This window comes from Dreissena polymorpha, chromosome 8 (genome assembly GCF_020536995.1).
Source record: "Dreissena polymorpha isolate Duluth1 chromosome 8, UMN_Dpol_1.0, whole genome shotgun sequence".
Lineage (NCBI taxonomy): Eukaryota > Metazoa > Mollusca > Bivalvia > Myida > Dreissenidae > Dreissena > Dreissena polymorpha.
The window spans coordinates 27,115,901-27,137,731 of record NC_068362.1 but is presented as its reverse complement, the minus strand read 5'-3'; positions in this window follow the sequence as shown (position 1 = coordinate 27,137,731).

Sequence of the window (21,831 nt, the reverse complement as noted above, 5' to 3'; positions counted from 1 at the left end):
AGGTGCCTATTAAAATTCGAACAACACATTCAGGAGATACGCAATTCGTATTATTTTGACATAAAACCAATTCAAATGTTTCACAAATTTATTCAAAATTATTTTTAAAGTCTACTTAATTAATAATAAATAAATGAGAAATGTTTTTTTAAATAAATGTGTGACATCACACATGGCCTGACACCCCCCTCACCCATGTCACAAACTGTCATACTTTCTTACACACCCTCCCCCCAACCAGGAGCGTGACATAGTTTATGGATGACCCCTATTTTTAAGTTAATAAAGTATTTAAAATATATTATTAAAAAAATAAAACACTTGCCACAGCTACTGTACATGTTTTGCGGGGTGGACCGCTTTAGTGTAGACATCGAAATTGGCAACATTATACCCGGCAGAGCTATACAATGAACCAGTCATGTACATACAAACTAGATTCTGACAGTTATTTATATTACATTTCTCATTAATAGTAAATACAAATATGGCCTTCGATGCTTATTCGGTATTTTATTAAGTAATTCGTAGAGTCACTTATTCATATTACAGTGTTTCCTATGACAGCTATCGATTATAGTTACCTTACTATTTCTAATACCACAGTTGCATAAGGCAGTGTATTCAAAACGAATTATTTCACTTATGCCCAATTTTAATGTTGCATATGGCATATATTCTGAACGCATTCTCTCACTGTGTGTCACTAATAATGTGACTTATGCTGGCTATTATAAAACGATCAGACATATATGCAATCATAATGCTGCCAATAACTGCAGTTTTAAACCAATGATTATGTTTCCCTCGTGACAGACATTCAGAGTTATTCCACTTATCTAATGATAATGACAAACAGTATCAAATAAATACCTCACATATCTCCAGTGACAATGTATCCAGTACTTAAAAATACTGATTTTTCAAAAAGGCTGAAAGAATAGACGAAATATATTTTTTATTTGTAAATGAAACTCTGAATAAACAGTATATAACTTTGCATACCTAGGTATAGTTTATAACATAGGTTTTTTTTCTTGACATTTGACGCGCTCTCGGAACAGGCTCTTACAGCAATATACAAGCTGAAATAAAATCTAGTTAAATACCCAGACGTATCAGTTGCTCATAGACTAAAGCTTTTTTTATAAACTTAATTAACACACTCTAAGCTATGTTTGTAAAGTCTGGTGGTTAAATAATAGTGTTCCGATTGATAGAATACATATACGATAATGTAAACAAGTGTTAGCTGTGAGGTTGCAAACACAAAATAATTTCGTTTATGGGCAAATTGGGACGTGTACCGTTAATAAATTAACGTTTGTTTTTCTGTTTTAAAATACTTGTTTTAAATATGACAATCTAACGTTGTCAAGTATATAACTTATCTTTTATGATATGATATTACATTATCATGATATATACCCTGAAAAATGCTCTTGGGTTAATTCTCTCAAGTATTTATAAGGCAGATTAGGATTAAGTGAATAAGGGTTTTTCAACGGGTAGGAGGTTTAAATATATTTTTATCCATAGCTAAACAACGAATATCTGATATTTGTGTGGAAACCTGGTCAAGTGAAAAACACGACCAGTGGTAAAATTATATCATTTACTGTAGCTTTAAGTTTCAATGTTTAAATGTATTTAAATGTAGTAAATGTAACAAAATTTAGAATTGCGTTATCTCGGTTTAGAGTAACTGTCCACAGACTTGAAGTGAACGCAGGGAGATGGCATAAGCCTGAAAAGATACAGTTTCAAAACAGAAAATACAAACACTATTACGTTCTTGATGACGAATTTAAATGTTTACTTGAATGCCCAATATAAATTTATTTACGTAAGCAGTATATACGTAAATATTAGATGAAGAAAACAAAACGATCAGGTTTATTGACCTCTTACAGACTGACAATGAACAAAAACGTGCACGCAATCTATCATTTTTGTTGTTAAGGCTTTTACATTTAGAGCTGATTATATTATCAATAATTTCTTCTCATGTACTTTCATTTATTTATCTACTGAATATAAATACCAAATACGATAAAAGTATGCACACATTTGTAAGATTTTGATCTAGGTTTGTTAAACAAAATCATTTCGCCATGGACCATCTGTGAATATATTGTGTTGTAATATGTGTGTACTCAATGGCCTGAATTAAAGCCCTATGTATGTTAAAATAAACTACAAAAACTCTAAGCTTCATTTTAGTTACCCTATGTCCAATCATCATACTGGATTTGACAGGTATTCACAATTCAAACGTGCAATTACAATTTTATTTTCATCTTGCATGTAATGAATAAATATCTCCAACATTAATGTTGCCTTTGACAGTTAATTAATGGGAAAAAGAAACTATATTACTTATGCTCAATAACAGTAACTCATAAAGACCTACATCTGTAAAGCCCAATTTGCATTCAACAGTAATTTGATAAGCATTGTGTCAATTTGTTCTACTCAAAATGTTGAAACGGAAAAATAATTTCACGAATTTATCTCACCCTTGGTACATGAACCTCTTGTCAGTGATTGTTTTATTTTCATTGAATAATCTTACCCTTCGAAAATGATGATGTTTCCTCTGAGAACCTATTTTACTCAAGGCAAATTAATTGTGAATATCCAATATCATTTAGTATGGTTTATAATGAAAACTATTCTAAACCATCGCCGATAGCATTAAGTTCAGATATTTCTATAATTGCGAGATCCTACAACAGGTATGGGACCAAAGTACAGCGAATGAATTATGATATGTTGAACGAATAATTCTAAAAGAGATAGCAATCAAAGCCGCGAGCAAGATATATGAGAACATAATACACAACCAGATACAAATCACACAGGACATTCAAGGACGGTTTCAATAACGATTATCGTCGCGACGCTCTTTCTCTCTCTAGAGACGCCTAACAGAATTGCCTGGTGTCTTTTTTATGCCGACCTTTACTATGGTTCATTGAAGGCGTATAGATTGACGCTATTCCAATATATTGTGATGAAATAAGTTGCCCACATGGGAATCGGTATTGAAAAGACGAGCATTTTTGTTGTTAAATTATCCTTCAAAAATATTATGATTATTTTTTTCTTAATTTATAGTTTTTGAACTATTACACAAATCCCCAATTAAAGCCTACTTATTGGCTTATACGTGTATAAGTTCAAGCATTCACAGAAATGAGGGATCAAGATAGTAATCAAAATCTGTAACCCATGCGCGAGTTAATGAAGATGCAGAGTAGTCCACGTTACTTAAACTTTTAAAACATGCAATTTGCACGAACATTTTAACTGCATCGGTCTTCTCAATTCTAAATAGCTACTGTTTTTTATTTAAATGAAAAAATATAAACAATAGCATTCATATAGCTAAGTTAATAAAAATGTTAAATTTATAGTGAGTTTATAGTTAATGTTCACAAAATATTAATGTATTTTGATAACGTTTGATCGTGTCTGTTAGCCGTTTTCCTCTTGCAAACAGAATGGCATACTATATTCCTTTTATTGATGTTGCCAGTGCGTTTAACAATATCCAGAGTAAAATTCGTTTATACTATATATGTATATGTGTATGATTATACAAACTGTAATGTTATCCACTAAACAGTAACGCAATTAACTTAATCATCAAACTGGGATGTTGTTCAGGGGTCGAATTACAGAATCATGTTATTAAATAAGTTAAATTTTATTCTTATCCTTCAATTGGGTAATTGTCTTAAGTGTTTCATTTCCTATTGCAAAAGTTTGGCATCAATAATTAGATCAAAATAACATCATTATGTCAATGTTTTTTTAGGAATTCTTAAAATAAACATGTGATTCCTTATATAGTAAAGAAATACAAAACATTGTATTTTTTAACTTAACGAAATTATTTAAGAAATGACTCAAAGATGTTTCTGGAATACCAGCCCTGAACGATAATTTTCTCTATCAAGTTATTGTGTTTATTGTGTGAGGACTTCTACTAGACGTTTCTAAATGTAATTGATGTATTAATCCATATTTAATTAATTTAGTTATAATATAAAATAGAAAAATAATACACATGTAAATTCAATATAAGCTCCTTATAGGTCGGATAGGCCTGAAAGGCACGGTTCTCTTCTGAGGTACACGCAGTTGTTGTTTATATATACATATAGGTGTTTGCATGTTGATGGAATTGCATGTTTTCGGTGTCCTCGATATTCTATCCACAAGATATAATTCTTACAAATAATTGCGTGATGCATGATACTTTTTTTACTATTAAGTAAGGAGGCCAACATACAAATAAACAACCATAACAAACTTTACCAGTCTTTCTAAGAAACATTTTATTTTATATATGATAATAGTTTTAGACCTTTTAATAGTCGTTCTTAATTTAAGAACAATAGTTAAATGTCGCTTATTAAATGTTAGCGTTAATGTTAGCGCAAATGTTAAAGTAATGAAAACACTCACATCACGGTCTTATCAAAAGGTAAGCGTCTTATCCAAAAAATCGTCTCTGCATATGATTGCAGACCTCTTGTCAAACCAAATATCTATTAAGTACACTTTTAGCGTTGCTAAATACTGGAGAGCTTAATGTAACGCTAAATTATACTTTGTTGATTGACCCAAGCTTTAATATCTTTATGATAAATGTTGTGTTGTAAGTGTCGGTCTGCATTGAGTGGGACATTATTTAATAAAAGCATCATTTCACTCATGACAAATGACAATACTGACACTTTCAGTAATTTGATAGGGCTCATTAAGACTTATGGACATGTTTGATGAATATTAATATATTAAAATTGAAACGAAAAATGACCTCAATATCAAAGGACTGCCACGCGTCACTGTTAGCACCACTTGTTGGGTTCTCGTCGACAATGATATTGTTCCAAAAAATATTTCTCATTTCTCGTTAATAGTCTCATTTATTAGACTTACATCACTGTGTTTCTTGTCATTGGGTCTGCACCTATACCGTAAGAGCACGATAATCAAGCATAGAAAGGGTAGACTGTATTTTGTCCAAATACATTAAAGAGAATTTACCGAGACGGGATGGATCTTATGGCGACCGCGACTGATACGAACGCTCGCATAGTCAGTAGAACATTTTACAGAAAGTGCCTTACTGTCGTATCTAGACTTAAATCTGCTTACTGTTTCTGGCAAAATTAGATTGCCGTCATCCCATAAAATGTACATCTTATATCATATATAGTTTAGAAGCAATTTACTGATTTAGTACGCAAATAAATAATATGCCGTGCGTTAATTTGATGAACATTTGCAAACTTTAAAAGTCTTGTGCATTATTTTTCGATATTCATAATATTTATAGTGTGATTTTTGCACTTCTTTCGTCTAATATTTAAAAAGACGATAACATAAATTTCAATCCACCAGTTTGACCCCTGAAATTTGTATTGTCACTAATTCAATTGTAATATAAGGAAGATAACTATGGACGTAATGGTCGGATAATGCTAAAGGACGCATACCACCTGGATAGAAATACGTGTCGCGCTTCGCGCTCTATATGTGGTTCTTAAAAAAAACTCCGAGGAGTGCTTGACTCTAGGGAAACGGGTTGCTGGGACACAGCTCCTCCTTGATAAGCGGCTGCTTCCTTTATCGCAACACATTGTAACAATCAATAATACGTGTCGCGCTTCGCGCTCTATATGTGGTAGGGATAGTACTTAGGGCCTATGATAGACAACCATAAAAATACAGGGACAATAGATGTGGTGTTTGCATTTATTTGTTAATATAAAAACACGTGTATTTTTTATAAGATATTTAATTATGTAAGACATTTTAATTAACGTTGTCACCACGCGGCATCCATTAAATTTTAATAAAAATGTCCTATTGTAGTAAAATGGATTTTAAAATGTCTACATAAAATAAAGCTTTTATTATATTTATAGACTGAGAAAAAAAATGTCAGCCGCCGAACTGTTCCGTTCGTGCCGGAAACTTTAGATGATTGTTGCGTAAACAACTTCAGTCTAACGCTCTCCCAACTGAGCTATTCCGGCTGACATCATTTATGTACTGCTATTTGGTGAAGTTGTGTATAGCGATCGTTATTATATGTCTATTAATAAACTAATACATTGTACGTTTTCGTACCACTACGCCTTTCAATAAACTTGCTTGTGCGATAGGTCGTCAAATATCGTACAGCTCCAGATAAGAGGCGTATCTGCGTATTTACGCATTAAAAAAATAGGAAAACGCATTAAAAATCGGCCCAGTACGTAACAAAACGCTCTACAAATCTTGGTACGTATTTTTAATCGATTAAAGTGCGTAACCGATTTAACCAATAATTCAGTTGAGTTTTCAGTGTAAGAAAAACTTTAAATCAAAAGTAAGTCAATAAAAATAAGCTTGTAATAAAAATGGCGACCCCTCATGTTTGTGGATCAAAAAAGGGACGTTTTAAGCGACCAGCGGCTCCTGCCGGAATAATATTAAAGAAATTCTGTTCATATCTTCATTTTAAATTCATTCTGTTTGTATTTAATAATATAAATAACAAATAATATTATTTCTAGATCAAACACGCCATTTACTTTGTCAGATTTCTATGGAAATGAAAAATACCCTTAAATATTCCTAAATACCCTTTTTGGCTGAAACAAAGGAGTAAAATACGCTTTAACAATAATATCAGGGGGTGAAATACCCTTTAGACTAAATCCTTATCTGGAGCTCTGATCGTACTACATTGATTCTCCACTTAATAAGCAAATTAGAAAAACCACAAAATAAATATATTTTGATTATGTTTTGTTTTTATACAAAACCAGAAAGTTTCGCGTATTTGCCCAGTCCTGTGATCTTTCCCATGTGATCAGTTGTGGATCAGTCATTAATTAAAACAATTAGCTGACATTATTGGCAGTAAATGTTGTAATAAATGTAATAGGCACAAATGCAGTACTTATTTACACTAATTTACACAAAAAATCACCACTATGCAAGATATTCTTAAAACAAAAATATATACATCGATCCGTAAAATAACTTCTCCTCCCATAAGCGAAAAAAAATGCATTACATACTAGTCGCCGCTCTCCAGAGCGACGCCAATGATAGTTTTAGACATTTACCCACTCGTAACCATTTTTAAAATGGTTAGAGGTCGCATTTAACATCGGTCAGTAAAATGAAAACAACATAGTTGTTACAACAATTTTAAAATAGTTATCTTAAGCATTGCCGGAACAGTTTTGTTTGTTTGTTAGAAAATACATACATGTACACCGAATAAATTATTGTTCTGTTTATGCTATTGTTTGTTTCGGGGGTTCTTTGTCATTTCACTGTAAGAATATTTTTATCTGAAACACCTCACTACTAAAGTAAGCATATGTGCGAACACCAACGTGTCCTAGGTCTTTACTCTCAATAATAATCAAACATGTAATTAAAGTATTGAAAGCTCACTGAATTACCGCGGATATTCTTACTTCTTAGAATACCATCGTCTGCTCGAGCTGATAGTCAATGCCATCCAAGCGATAGACCATTCCATTGAAGCGATTGTCTTGGAAAGCATTGCATGTGCACCATGATTTGCGCTTAGAAATGTGTTTCAGTAATAAACAAACGATAACAGCGTAATACCACCGGTTGACTACCCATAATAACATTATCGGTGACAAAGAAAGTATAAAAATCATGTTGACCATAAACTTTCAAAGGTAGTAACGATTTTTCGAGTTTTGCGTTGTGTGTTTATGTCATTTAATGCAGGTTGGTGTATCTATTTGTAATGTTATGTGTCAAATTATATATCATATGCATGTATTGTGTCATCTAAATATGAGCTCCATATGCTGAATGCATTTACAAGTGTGATCAGTTTATCATACACAGACATACATTTGCTATTAGTTGACAGACTCTGGTTGGTGGTGCTCATTAGATTGTATGGCTAATGTGTTCAATAATAGCAATAATGGTTAGCGAAGAAATGGTTTCTAGCAAACATCGCACTATTTGTGTATATGTTTTGTAATAGTCTTAACTATTCCTTAACGTATTCCTTTTATATTTATTCTCGTGAATCTCGAGTAGTATGTTCCTTTAAGTATTATGATCGATGAAAAGTTGTACAGATAAGTGTTTCTGCGTGTATTTACTTATTATGTAAGTAACGCATAGTGGCAAATACACATATTTTGTTCTTCGACTTTTGTATCAATACAGTTTTAGGTTATTTGCATCTGCATGAACATTTTGCATTTAAAAAAGTATAAATGTAAGATACTAAAATTATTGTTAATAAAACATCATATCACAAATTAAAAATATATGTATGCAATTACATAACACTTATATATCTTTTTGTCTCTTTATTCAGTTATTGATGAAAAATCATATATGAAATTAGTGTATGCAAATATAAAGTAATAAAACAATAATATATGAAATTGTTTTCGACATATATAAAGTAATAAATAATATGCAAAAACATTTAAATAATAAAATGACAAAAGTATTTAAATCATAAATTCAAAGGTTGCTCATTGAACGTTATGCGCAAATGTTTGTGGATTGAAACAATATTTTAAGAAAGAAATATATAGTATCAGTAGTAGTTTGTTAAAGTGTTCTTTAAACAAAGCATGGGGAACCGGAGGCAATTTCTTTGATGATGTATTCGCAATTCGGTGTATTTGTAATGATTATAGAGGAGATTGTTCAAACAGCTAAACAAAACTTGATGTCAATATTTGGATGTCAAACATGAGCAGGGATCTGTCGCTTATATACGACGCACATCATAGTCATGTCTCCCTAACACTGGTACGAACTTTAAAGTGAACTTGAGTTCTGTATAATTATATTGTTTCAGTGTGCATGTAGTACGTAACATTTGTATACAACGTTTAAACTAATGTGATCTTTGTTAACTTTGATCAAAACACTGAAGGCACTGAAGTTGTTCGCTGTTGTCGTCCTTGATTAGGTTGTTCGCATTACACAGGCTAATCAGTGTTCCAGCCAATAAGTACAAATTTTAATGATAAACACTTGACTGGCCAATGTCTTCGTACAAGCTGGTAAATACACACTTCAGTAGTAGAGCATACGCTCCTAAGCATTCATCGTCTGTAGTGCACACAGGCAGCGGTAATCATTCCTAGCGTATTAGTTACCGTCCTTGGCGTAGCTAAGCACATACTGATTTGGAAAACATGCTCTGTAAATTTAGTCGGCCGCTATCGCGACCAACTAAAGACAAATGTGAATCATTTAAGTAAGAGGTAATGACCTGTCATCTCGGTTGACTGTTGTGATTAATTTTCTTACCTTTCAATTGCAAGTATGAAGGCTCGATTTGGGAGAACCAGAAATTAGAAGCTATATTTCTAACCATTTGTTTCGTTATAAATTTATGCAATGCTCCGCTCTAATAAAATTTGTATCAAGATAAATTGCAATTTATTTTTTAAAATATACAAAAGTAACGATTCAAACTAAATAAATTTACTTACGTATATAGAGAAATGAAAATTCCTTTGTTGAAACATTAACCACAAAAGTCACGCAAAATACCACCTCCAGTAAGTCAAGTCCAACGCGCAAAGAATACCTTCTATATCTGTTCAAATGCAGCTTTGACACCTCATAATATAAAATTAAACGTGACAGAAAGTATTTATACGTCGGATTTGTTTTTTAGAGTGTGATAGACCGAGCAGTCAGAAACATTAGCAGAAAGCTGACACGCGAACGTGCTTGTTTAAAATTTCCGATAGAGGCGAACGCGACTCCACGCATTCCAAGCTATCATTAGCGGCTTGTGTTATGATGAACCTTTCACACAGGGCTTCCGAACAGATTCCTGTGAAAGCTGTTCTGATTCAGTAGTAATTCCGGTTTGAATGACAATTTTGCGTTCAAACTTTGGATTTAAGATTGTACAATTCGAGTATTTTTCTCACTTAATCTTTTACCTGAGTTTTTTTAAACTGAATACAAGTTATTTTCTATATAAGAGGCCCTTGCCTTGTTTCCAATCTTGTCTCTCTTTTAATTTGCTGTTGTATGCGCTGCTTTGGTACTGATACGTTAATGGTGAGCTCGTTAAGAGGATTATTCTAGAATTAATATAGTTTTCGATGTCTAAGTTTAGATGAAGGAGTACATGATGTAATCGTTGAGTGCATGCATTTTGAATTTTTCAATGCATCGATAGTGATCTTAATTGCTGTATTGAATATCCTCGTATGTAAAAATGCCAGACGTTTTCGTATATAAGAGTGCCAGGTGTATTCGCAATGTACTAGAACCAGATGTATTCTTATGTAGAAATACCTGATTTATTCGTATTTAAGAGAACCGGATGTATTTTAGTATGAGGGTCAGATGTATTCGAATGTAAAAGTGCGCAATGTATGCGTATGTTATCGTATCAGATTTGTTCGTATGTAAGAATGATTTAAGTACGCCTATATAAAAGCCAGGTGTATTCGTATGAAAGAGTGCAAGATATGTTCGTTTGTTAAAGAAATAAGTGTATTCATATGTAACTATAACTTAGGTATTTGTACGTACGTTGTCAAATAAATGTTCAGTCTTATGTATTGCTCAGTTTCAAATGAGTTCCCAATAATTAACTATTCAATCTGTCAACAGAAGAAATATTAGTCTCAACATATCATGGGAAGAGATTCAATCCTAATTAAACAATATATTGAGCAATGAAGCAAACATGTCATACTTTGAAACACAGCAGAATGGGAATGATATGCACAAGCTCGTCTACTAAATAAACTTACTGCATCGGTTTGTATTAAACGATTGGTTTAACCTAGACAACATTAATACATCGTTGATATATCTGTCTTTAATTGTTACCGATTCTGAATGAAGATACACATATTGAGAATGATTCTCATGTATATTTTAAACCCTATTTATATTTTAATACCGAATGACAAAAACTTGTCATTTACGAAAAACGAACGGTAAAATACCTTGCCAATAACAACGCTGTTACATGTTGGAGGCTTAAATCGTCTTTTTTAAAGTTTGTTCATTAACAAAAAATCATGTGTGCATTAAGATTACTGATGTAATATGCATACTAATGTGTACAAATTCGCGCTGACACCATTTGCAGCAATGGGAAATGACAATGATGCCCGTGACAGTTAATTCATAGAATTATTATAAATCATAACTTATGGAGATTTGTCACTGACAGTTATTTCACGGAACTTATCTCGCTATTGGAAAATGACTATCGTGACTAATGAGAATGTTTCTATTGCCAATTACTCAATAGTTTTCTATAACGTATTGTCATTAAGAATGTTGCAACTAGCAATTATTTCATAGCTTGTATATCACTTATGGCAAATAAGAATGCTGCGACTGACACTTATTTCATAGCATGTACATCTATAATGGCCTTTATTTCAAAGTATTAAATCACGTACAGCCAAGGCGAATGTTGCATCTGAAAGTTCATATGATTACATAGGACTTATATCACTCGTTTCCAATAAATAAATACTGCCACTTACAGTTTTTTTATACTTCCATTTTGCCAGTGACACCTATTTCATGCGAATCTTACTTTTTCAAACAACAAAAAATGCCTACGGTAGTCGTTCTTTTAAAAGGTAACTCACTCATGGCTAAGACAATTGCGCCACTTTCAGATATTTAATCAGTCTTTTCTCACCAAGGCATAATTAACCCATTTATTCCTAGAATCTAGAAAAAGGCTTTGGCATACAGCGTAGACCCAGATGAGACGCCGCATGAAGCTGTTCGCTTCAAGGAATTTCTGTAAGAAATATTCTAAATATAGAAATAAATATAGTAGACGTCCCTAATTTTGGAAATAAATTGATCCAATTTAGAAGGATGGGAGAGTCCACTAGGCATAAATGGGTTAACATAAAATTAACAGAAAGACGACAAAGTCATTGAAAATGTGCTAAACATTTGTGCCTTACTATCTATCAATGCAAGACCCTGTTTTTGTCCTTTCGTTGGGTTCCCAGAATTGGTTCGACAATCAACATTGAAAGGTGTCTGCAGAGATGTGTACCAATATATCGCAGACACCGACACAGACGGGATCTATAGCCACTTCGACTGTTACTCTACGTATGTTAAGTCCACCATTGTAGAGTGTATACCGTACTCTCTGTATTAACCCATCTACCTGGTAATTGTTGGAGGCAAATTATTTTTACGGGATTTTTTTAGATATTCTTGTTATATAAAAGATTTTAAAATGATATTAAGTGTTTTAAATGCAATTATATATTATGTCTTGGATAAATAAATCAAACGAATTTAAAAACAAAATATTTGAAAACTTAAAAAATGATTACATTTCTTTTTAAAGTTGACTACCTTTAAATATGTGATCATTTTCATTCTTTTAGCAAATATGCAAACACGGGTACCGAGAGCACATAGATATATTACATTGGTACCGAATACAGCTAGATACACTACATTGGTACCGAATGCAGCTAGATATATACATTGGTACCGAATGCAGCTAGATACATTACATTGGTACCGAATGCAGCTGGATACACTACATGGGTACCGAATGCAGTTAGATACACTACATGGGTACCAAATGCAGCTAGATACATTACATTAGTGCCGAATGCAGCTAGATACATAACGTGGGTATAGAATGCAGCTAGATACATTACATTAGTACCGAATGCATCTAGATACATTACATTGGTACCGAATGCAGCAAGATACATTACATGGGTATAAAATGCAGCTAGATACATCAAATGGGTACCGAATGTAGCAAGATTCATAACAGTATTACCGAATGCAGTTAGATACATTTCATTGGTACCAAATGCAGCAAGATACATAACATTGGCACCGAATGCAGCTGGATACATTTACATTGGTATCGAATGCAGCTTGATACATTACATTGATACAGAATGCAGCTATATACAGTAGATTGGTATTTCCGTTCTGAACTGTGAATTTTCAACGGTTCAATATCAATAAAATATTATGAACTCTTCCCTAAAACCAAGTCAACAAAAAGAACTACAATCATTTTATCAATAACTATTCTCCTGCGAATTAAGTTTTGATCATATATCTCAGTGCAGATTGTCTCTTTTTGTTAGAAAATTGACAAACACAAATAACAAGAACAGCCTGGACAAAGGCAATATAACTTGTTTTGGCTCATAGTACAGAATGATGCTTTACTATGGTTAAGTTAATTTGGATCAGATAATTATAAAGGCAATTATAAACTTGCCAGATCCGACAACTGGTTCGGGAACTCATACGTTTAAAAGATTGCGTTCAAACCCGTGTAAAAACGTTGAGAAAATAAAGCACAAGCAGACAAAAACGCACAGAATAATTAACAAACGATTTTCAGTACTTTTGACGGCTCGATGCTCTCTGGATATATAAGAATACAGAAACAACAAAAAATATTGTCAGTTTTACAAACACACGCTTGCCAAGACAAGTGATCTTTTCACCTCATCTATACAAAATGTATGCTGGGATTATCGCCGAGCAAAAGTAAATGGATAGCATTTGGGTAGAAACCGTTTAGATGACGCGTCGCACCTCACACTTAGACCTAAATCAACCACTTACATACAAGCGAAATTAAAAATTAAGATTTAGTTTATTTACTTTTGATATTTTTGAAAATCAGTAAAAATAGCATAAAATTAACTTAATTGAATTACTCAATTGTTTACAAGTCACCAGTTAATAATAACTACTTTATGAGCGAAATGAAATAAAATTCAAACACTATTGTATCATATAAATCGTTAGAGACGTCTTAAAAATAATTGCATTTTGTCGATTCGGCGTCAATTCATATCATGATTCAGGGAAGGCGATTTTAACGCTATATCAATAAATTTTGATAAAATAAGTCGTCCTCATCGGAATGAAAATGATGCTAATGTTCTTTGTCTGAATCATTACATCATTATTCGTGTTTAGTTTTTAAACAATTACTGTTTACTCCCGATCTCTATCCAGACTACGATTTTGTTTACATACATGTTCAGAAGAAGAATGCAAAGCAAATGATAGATTATCCTTTAAAGCTTGATAACAAATTGGTAAAATAGTGTTTAAAGCCTCTATTTACTAGTCCCATTGTTATGCACGAATATAAACGATAGCCTTCACATAACTAAGGGAACACAAATATTGAACTTAAAGGCTCTGTAACTGATCAAGCTCGATTCTCTTCTATTGTACACAATCTTGTATTATACTGCAATTTAGATGTGTGCACGTTCAATCAGTTGCATTTTGTTTGTTTTTCTTTCCTAAACGCAAAACGTTACTTAAAAATCTGAAGGCATAAAATAATTGTACTTAAAATACGATTGAATACAGCAAAAAATCAAAATTAACAAACAAATTAATGAATATAACAACAGCTTTGCTATGAAATGTCCTCGTGAATATAATTATATTCTTAGGCATTTAACAATTGGTCTTTTCAACTTTTAGAAAATTACTATATTGATTGTTATTAAATCGGTTAGTGATGAACAACAAGTGCATCAATTGTACACACTTTGCAAATTTAAAGAATAAACGACTCATAATTCAGTAGGAGTGTTATTTCTTTCTCGTTTTTTATCATTTCGTTGGAGAACGAAAATGATGTGTCAGGGAAAATTGCATGCACTTGTATTACTCACTTAAATATCAACGTCTTATAAAAACAATATATACCATGTCATTCGAGTGATTGTCTCGGAAATTATAACATGTAAAACTTGATTTGTGCCAAGAAATGTAATACATTCGAATGTGCGAATACATAAGAAGTAAACGCATTCGTCTACACCGGGTCAAAGATAATTTCACAGACCAACAAAAAGAATCATGTTGATGAATTCCTTTTGAATTATATCACGATTTGCAAAGGGTTTGTGATGTTGGTGATGTTATATGGAAGTTCATATATCTGTGATGTGTGAGTTATTGTTCATATCGTGTGATATTATTTGCGTTCCAAATAGTCTGGTTCACTATGTTTTTCCGTTCAGAAAAATGGTAGATTAGCAAAACTATACATTTTTGGCAAGATTATTACATGGGCAATTAGAAAATCAATGTTTACATTTGCGGTGATACCTGTATGGCCGCCATTTTGGATTTTCAAAATGGCCGCCGTAAAAATACATATTTTACTATATTTCTGCCTCTAATAACCCTAAAAACTTTTAAAAATATACTATACCTATGTTTTCAGGTACAAGGAATCCATTGGTTACATAATCAGACTTCTGACTGTAACAGTTCTTTTTTTTTTCAGGAAATATGCATCTAGGGAGCAGCCATTGATACAAAAAATGTTAATATTTTATTTAATAAAAATGTTATTGATACAAAATCCTGTCTAATGCCTTCATCTACACAGGCAGTCATATCATTCACATTTACACAGGCAGTCAATAACCAAATATACACATGCAGTTAATGGCATCAAACATACACGATTACAGAATATGCCATTTAAAGTTCGTCATCACTGTCATCACTGTCCTGTGTTTCGTATCCGACAATATAGTCCGCATCGTTTTCACAGTCCGTTCCACACAAGCAAAGGTCGGTGCAAGTTAAGTCATTTCTTCTGCATGAGCACCGCTGGGTTGAGCAATTGGCTTTGCATTGACTTCTGACTAACTCGACAATGGCCTGCGGAGCTGGTAGAACCTTGGTGGTGATAGGGAGTTTATGGCCTTTTTCGTCCTGATGGTAGCCATGTTTGAGAGGGTCAAACTGCTGTTGCCACTTGACAGTGGCTTGGCACCAAACTCTACTCTGTACTCGCACACGTTCAATGTGCTCCTCAAGTGCACCAGTTGTTGGAGGCAACTTGTTACTTTCTGCCAGATTTTTGCAAAACAGATACCATCTTAGGTCAGGAATACTTGCAATCTGAATACCTTTTGGGCAATACGCTAAGCATACGAAGCTGGCCAATGTTTCTAATACCTCATGCGTTAGGTCACGATCTTCCGGTAGTTTCATCAGTGCACTGACTACGTCCCTTTCAGCCTTGATGTAGTGTTGAAACCACCTCGTTTTACCCACTCCTGAGAATCGACCAATATTGTCTGCTCCAGTAAACGCGTGGAATATCGGTAATGCTGCTGCCTTTTCTCTTCCTAGCGCTCTCCAGATTGGCCCTACCTCCACGGTTCCTGATACCATCGTCATCGATGTGTTTTTGCAGAGCTTGTCATAGGCTGCAATAGCCAGAACCAAAACGTCTGTATCCGGGGTGAAGAAGACTAACTGTGCTTCAGGGCAACGTTGTGATGCTGCCGCTGCTAAGCTGATCATCAGTGTGTCAGCTTCCTCATGGTTGTTTTAGTCAAACTGCATGCTCCGATTGCTTCTAGTGTGGCCTGCTGCTGACGTGATGACTAACTTTGGAGAGTTTGCATTGTACGTGAGTGTTGCCTCAGCAAGGTACACTGTTAGATCAGCTTTCGTCTTTTCATGAGATAGGAAGCGACCCATTGGTATATGTTTGATGCTTGTGTCATCCGCAATCTGGTATTGAACAGGGTCTTTGCCTTGTCGTCGTTTTTCTCTGGTTTTCTGTTTTAAGGAGTCTGACTTGTACGTGTCGAAGACCAGGATAATCTCATCGGATCCTGCTGTCAATGTTATGAGGCGGTCATTAAAATGCTGGCCGAGATCTTTGACTGTGATGATTGTCGCTGGTTTCGTTGTCATCTTCTGGACTAGCACCATTCCATCAACAACAGCGATTCTCCGACTCGTAGATGGTCCTTGAAATGGAGTTACTGCATCGACAATATCATCAGTCTGTTCTGTTGTTTCTGCTGCTTGAGCATCAGTAGGATTTTCATTCGTTTTGCTTAAGTTCTCAAGGCTATGGATCAGCTTTGACTTGCATTGAAGGATCGAGCCATCAGGTGCAACCAGTGCTCTGGGGGTAAGAGTGATTCATAGTTCCCAATCGCATTCTTCTGATCGATGTCACGGTTTGATGTGGCTAGTACCATCAACCGACCGTACAGGTCTTTCGTTTCTTTCAGATCGACTGACTGGTCACGGATCTTGACTGTTTGCTTTAGGTTTCCTGACATGTACATTTTGTTATTCTGCTTCTTGACTGGTGCCCACAAACTGACATCTCCATTAATGCGTTCTGCAACGTAATCCTTATAGAGCTTCTGGCCGGTATCATCGATATTCAGAATCTGTGGGACATACTCTTGTGGAACATATGCATGTGTGATGAAGTTGTAGAGCTGGTCACCCTCAGCAGCGAAAGGATTGCCATGACTAAGTATGGCAGCCTTTATCCGGTCAACATTTTCATGCTCTTTCCTGACGGCACTTGGTTGTAAATGATGATGCTCTTGTGGCTTGTCGGCATCAACATCGAATTGCTCTTTGAATTCTCCTGAAAGACGTGCCATCTCTGGTGTGGCCAAAAAGAACCGCTGACGAGCATTGGCATTATTGGAAATGCCAATTAACCCAGAGTGGATCTTCATCATCCTGTTGAGTTGTTCACATGCGTGATCTGCTCCAATAGAGACAAAAGGAATGACACTCTTGGTGACAGAAATGTTTCCGTCTTGAAGTTCACGCCAGGTTTGTGGATGACTTGTCTTCAACTCATGCATGTCTGCGATGTACCGTGGCCAGAGACGCTTGTATTTTATTCGATCCAAGGCGAAGAACAGCTTGCTTAGTGCCTCCCCTGCTTGAAGGTGGAGAAGGAGATCTGAATTCCTGGATGCCTCGACAAAGTACAAGATGGTTTCAACTCGATGGATGTAGTTCATCAAGGACTTGAACATCGCGTTTGTAGATTTGTGTGCTTCCCACGTTTTCAGCTGTTGAATGACATCTTCGTTGGTGAGGGTGTGCAGAAGCTCGTCATTAGCCATAGTCACCGCTCCTGGATTTGTGCTTCTAACAACTGCTGTTTTTGCACAAGCTTCTTGGACCTGATCTGCTGGTTTCAAGCAAATGGATTTAAGGTTGGGCTTCTCTGTGAAGAATTGTTCCAGGACAAGTTCATATAGAGCCATGTAAGTATGGATGTGTGCCCGAAGGGTTCTCTTGTAGTGGGCGCACTTGAGGATTTGTCTGGTTGTGGCAGAGCCGTATACATCAGCCTCAATCCATGCATCGTCTATCCCTGAGTTTTCTATAGAGGTTCCTAGAGCTCTCAGCGCAGCCATCACAGTATGTAACTCACCCAGTCTGGGGACAACTCCTCCTTTCAGATCAAGTCTTGCATCCAGCAACTGCACTGACTTCTCGTACAAGGCCATGTCGAATGTAATCACTGTTGGGAATTCTTCACCAACGACCAGCGTCTTCAATTCTGACGCTTGCAGGATCACAGTCAGCATCGTAGACCACGCGTGTGCAACTTCTGGCAGCAGTGGTAGTGCACCAACTTGGGTTAGAGATTGGCCAACCGACACAAACGATTTGAATCCTGCCCAACCTGGGAATTGGCTCCGTTCTCCATTCTCCTTTGCTCTAGAAAGAGCGGAAGCTATTACCCAACCTAGGGTGGTCAGTTCATATGATGCAGGAACACCTGTGTTGTCGACCACAAACTTGTTCGCTCTCCTGTCTGGCCGAAGCTTTGGTTTGCTGCATGGCTTGATGGGAACATGATACGGAAGAACCGATAGGTTCTTTGCCTCACGAGGTTTCAGGCTGGATGCGATGGTTTCTCCAGTAGCATTTGCCTTTTGATACACAGCTGTGATTGTCCCATGTGTGGTTCCTTTCCCATCAGCTGTGTCCTCTGCAAAGTCAGTGTTGTCAATAGCAAAGAACACAAACGATCCTTTCTTGAGGAACGGTGGTACATACAGGCCATTGAACTCTCTTGTATTTTCTACAACAGCATTGGCAATTGATGTTTCCAGGAGCAGGGCACGGCTATAAGGTACACAATAGTCATGTGCGTGGAGGAGGTGCACCAACTTCTTGTTTCTGGTGTCATGGTGAACACTAAGTGCCAACCCTAGAACCTGTTGATTTTCTCGTACAGACTGTGTCCGGAATGTGGCCAGTGCATGCTTGGGTTTGTGTTGTACCTGCCTTCGGGTCTTGAAAGCATACATTATGTTCTGACTTATGGTCAGTGCTGATCGGTCGACTGTCCTGCTCCTCATCTCTGTCTGTAGCTCTTCTGCGGGTCCTACCAAAATCCATCGTATCAGGCTGTACAAATCATTTGGAACATCTTCTTTTGTGCTTGTTACTGTGACTGTATCGATCTGTATCTTCTCCTCGGTGGAGTCTGTAATGCGTCTGCGTATTAGGTTAGCTGTTTTGTAGAGCATCTTTGTGTTATCCATTTCACTTGCATGGTCTTTCATCATAGACGTGTTGACCATATCTTCCTCGCAGGCTTCAGGACAATAAAGTACAGAAGGCTTCTGTCTGTTTTTCTGTCTCACAGACGTTACACTTGGCAATTCTGAGAGCACCTTGTCCTTCAGCCATTGTCGTGTCAACGTCGGTGTGTGCTTCTTTGCCTCATCAATACCTCCCAGCATCGAGATGTATGTTGTCTCAATGACATCCATGGGAAGATACGCTTTGTTTTGAGTTTCAATGTCCACAATATTGATCAACTCAATCAAGCATGCCATTTGCATTGGTAGGTCTGCCGTCGTGGGCCTGGCTTGGTTTCTGGCATCATCCCTGAGGACACGAAACACATGATTCGTCCAGCACAGCTTGTGGTATCTCACATCGATTGCATGGGCATCAGTTGGTGCGACTGCATTATTTAACCGTGTCATCAGCACTGGGTCTTGTGTAATTTGCATCGTATTCTTAAGTTCATTCCCAGCGTTTTCGGTTCGGACAGTGAAGAGACTCTGGCCGTCATTCACTTGACAGAAGAAACATCTATCTTTCGACAAAGGTGCTGTTGCAGATCGTGTGAATATCGTTGATGTGGTTGGTGTGTTTGCTTCCATTTCTGAGTTTGTTCTCTTATGGCCACGTTTTTTGACAGCATAACTTCCTGTGGACATGGAATGTTCAAAGCGTTCCCTGGCGCGCTGCAAGGATATCTCATTAGTGGCGCAAGAATAGCAGCTTCGATGCCACATTGCTTTAGCTTCGAGCATCGTTTGTTTTGTGCAGTCCTGGAGACGTCTTTGAAGGGTAACATATTCTCCATCCTGTACGCTGGCTCTGTCGGCCACTATGTCCAGTAACTTCTGGTACGATTCTGTCCTGGGATTTAGAACAACTGTCCCTTTATAATTGTTTTTCTCCTGGCAAATGGTGCACAGTTTCCAGTCTGTAGACTCCTTGGACGTGCCCAAAGACAACGTGCTTCCATCAGGATCTTCACTCATGATGAGCTATGCACTGAAAATACAAAAGAAAAAAACCCACTATATACACCTCCACCAAGTAGATAATTATATTATAATTTCACCAGGCTAATGTTATCCTTTACTCCTACTACTAAGTGCTGTACTTCATGCGTGTTTATTGACAACTATAGAAGTACCCATTTCAATTATACCATTATAAAATCTGAACAAATGTAACGAAACAACTTCAAAGAAAAAAAATGCAAATGAAAGTATAATGTATAGGCTTAAGAAAGTATGAGTAATGTATATGTTTGAAATACAGTAAGCTTACTTTCTACTTTCAAACTCTTAGATTTATTGTTTAGGAATCAACAGCGATTCAAATTGCAATAATAAGCATATAAAACAACACTTTCTAGAAAAGGGAAATATTTATTTGAGCAAACGTTATTGTCTTTACAATAACACACCAATATACCGCTTTTCTAATGCAGTTTCGGAGAAAAAGGCCAACAACTTTATGAAAAATAAAGTGTTTCGAACAGGTGAATTTTGACAATTATGCGCTTCCGTAGAAAAAAAAATCAACAAAACCCGGTTTTAAAAATACACATATTTTACAATATAAACTCGCTAAACTACATGATTTATAACTATTTCATAACTTGTTGACATATTTATATCAAATGCATATACTTTTAGACAGGTATTACGACAGAGAATACGATCGATGCATGCCGTATCGGTTGTCAAGGTCGAACACAAAACAAGATGGCATAATCTATGATAAACGGCAAATATGAACAAATTCAGTATTTACTTACATAGTAATCATCACGCAGACAAGTTTTGACCACATTAGTTGTGCAATCGGCAGCAAACCATCACCAATCACATCAAAATCCGTCGAGGTCTTCGTTGTTTACATTTCAGTCTTTAAATAAAACGCGCGTGAGAACTTTTCACAGTACCTCCAATCTGAAGAGTACTCGGTATGGTGTGCGTGAAGTGCCATCACAAGTATATGTCAATTTTGGGTTTTTTAAGTGTCAATATCTTCATGCGCCCCAATAGTTGAAAGCGCGATTTTTTATGATTTGTTAGTTGGGTAGTATAGTTTCGTACAGTGTTAAAATAATTTATGTTGCTCATAGTTGAACCCCTTTCTTTAATTTGATTAGTCTAAATGTAAAATAAATACTGTAATGTAACTAACACGTGAGCAGTGTATGTACTTTTATGACGGGCAAATAATATGACTTAATTAAAATATGAAAACAATATATTGATTGGCCAGCTTGTATATATACTTAGGTTATACAATTAGCATAGAGTACGTAGGTTTATTATATATGTACTCTATGCTTATTAGTTTCACTCAATGTAAATATCTCTGTCATCTACGGCTTTTACTTGTAATATCTCTGCACTG